This window comes from Pteropus vampyrus, unplaced genomic scaffold (genome assembly GCF_000151845.1).
Source record: "Pteropus vampyrus isolate Shadow unplaced genomic scaffold, Pvam_2.0 Scaffold210, whole genome shotgun sequence".
Lineage (NCBI taxonomy): Eukaryota > Metazoa > Chordata > Mammalia > Chiroptera > Pteropodidae > Pteropus > Pteropus vampyrus.
Genome location: NW_011888991.1, coordinates 1,482,235 through 1,484,603, shown reverse-complemented (window position 1 = coordinate 1,484,603; position 2,369 = coordinate 1,482,235). Strand labels below are relative to the sequence as shown.

The following is a 2,369-nucleotide window of genomic DNA, read 5'->3' as shown; positions in this document are numbered from 1 at the left end:
CTACTGACAATCTGGGTCAAACCACCAGGACCTCTGCAGTTGGTTTCTCCTTTTCTGCTTTGGGCCCTTTATAAACAATTGATGTTTTAAGGGGACTAATTAATAATACTCCTTCCTTCTCATGTGTTCAGAATCAAATAGAAATTAGGAGACAGGCATATATAGTTGACCCTTGAGCAACATAGGTTTGAACTGTGCAAGTCCACTTATATGAGAGTTTTTTCAATAAATATCTGCACTGTTTTCAGTCTGGAGTCAGGAGTTTGCTGATGTGTTTTTGTTTGGGAAAGTATTTCTCATTCATTTTTGAAGGATCATTTTGATGAATATGTAATTCAAGGTTGATATTTATTTGTTTTCCTTTCAACACTTTAAATATTTTATTCCAAATTCTTCTTGATTACATGGTTTTTGAAAAGTAGTCTAACTCATTCTTATTTATCTATAGGTAAAGTTTAATTCACTCTTTCAAAATTTTCTCATTGTCTTTGAATTTTTGCATTTGCATATAATATGCCTAGATGTAGATTTTTTTTTTTTGGTTATTGATCCTGATTGGTGTTCTCTAAGCTTCCTAAATTTGTACTTTGGTTTCTTCTATTAATTTTGGAAAATTCTGTCATTATTACTTCAAGTATTTTCTCTGCTCCTTTTTTCCTTGCTTCTCCTTTTGAAATTCTCAAATAGCATATGTTGTACCTTTTGTAATTGTCTTACAGTTTTTGGTCATTCTGTTGTTTTTCTTTTTCTTTTATTATTCTTTTTTGTTTTTTTCTATTTTCTTTTCAGTTCTGGAAGAACTACTGACATATTTTCAATCTCAGTGAATCTTTCTTTGGCCAAGAACTTATCAAAGGCATTCTCCATTCTTGATGTGATAATTTTGATCTCCAGCATTTATTTTTGTATTCCTTTTTTAGAATATTAATTTTTCTGTTTACATTATGTTCTTGCATGATGCCCCCTTTTTCCATTAGAGTTCTAACCATATTAATCATTGTTATTTTAACTTCTTAGTCTGATAGTTCTAAAATCTGTGACGTATCTGAGTCTGGCTCTAATGTGTCAAATTAAACAAGAAAGGCATTAGACTGAGGTAGCTTTATGCTTTGGTAGCCTACATAAGCAAACTAAAACTTAGGTCAAAAGTTAATGCACTTGAATCTAAGAAAAATGAAACTTAAAAACAACCAATTACAAATAGCCGACTAATCTTTCTCAAATCAAGCAGTTGATTAAGCTATAGCCAATCAAATAATTTCCTTGCTTCGTCTCTGCCTTCTCTATAAAAACCTCTCTCCTAGCTCCTGTTGGTAGAGTAGCCCTAACCACTGTCAGTTTAACCTGCCTGATTCAAATCAATTTACACTCAAATAAACTCTTGATAATATTAATGTACCTCAGTTTACCTTTTAAAAGATGCTTGTTGTCTATGGCCATGCTACCCTGAACAAGCCCGATCCCATCTGATCTCCGAAGTGGGAGCTAAGCAGGGTCAGGCCTGGTTAGTACTTGGATGGAAAACCACCTAGGAAGACCAGGTACTGTAGGTATAAAAAATAAAAAAATAAAGGATTGTAAGCTGACAAGGTCCTTGCAATCATTGAGGTCAACCAAGGGTTGTCTCACCTAAAAAAAAAAAAAAGGAGAGAGAGAGAAAATAAATAAATAACAGATGCTTGCCCTCTCTGTTCAGACTGTGTTATTTATTTATTATTTTTTATCGTGCTTTGAAATTTGTGTTAAAAGTCAGACATGGTGTATTGGGTAGAAATAACTGAGGAAAATAGGCCTTTTGTGTGAGCTTTAAGTTTACTTGGCTGCTTATTCTTTGTTATACCAGTAAGTTTTGGAGTATCTAATTTCTTCTACATTCTTAATCTTGTCTCCTTCACTGTCTTTGTGTTTCCCTAGATAATTTTTCCTAACTAGAGTCTGAGCCTAACAGAGTGTCTGTCGTGTGATAGGCACATAATAAATATTTGGCAAATTGGGCTCTTTTTGGTTTATTTATTTTTTATTTGAAACTATAAATGTGTATATTTAAAGTTATGTAATACTTAGCATCCTTATTCATTGCTACTCTATTTTAGTGCAAGAGATCTTAATGTATGCACTCCAGTGAAGCTCCCTACATTGCCATGCCAATCATGGCTAAGAGCTTTGAAATTGCAGAGCTCTCAAATAAATCCATCACTTCAGTTTAGGGTGGTCAGTAATTGGAATAATATTTTTCCAAGTTGAATATATGTGCAGTGTGACCTCCCTTTTAAAGGTTAATGAAGTTTTCCTTTTTGACTGAACCATGAATAATTTGGGGTATAGTTTATTTGTAGATTTAATGCATTAAAATTATCTTCTAATTTCCA

The 2,369-nt window shown here is 32.9% G+C and overlaps 1 pseudogene; it reads left to right on the top strand.

The window, feature by feature from the left end:
* Positions 1-1,428: 1,428 nt before the first annotated feature.
* Positions 1,429-1,553, top strand: LOC111747105 (annotated as a pseudogene).
* Positions 1,554-2,369: the final 816 nt, after the last annotated feature.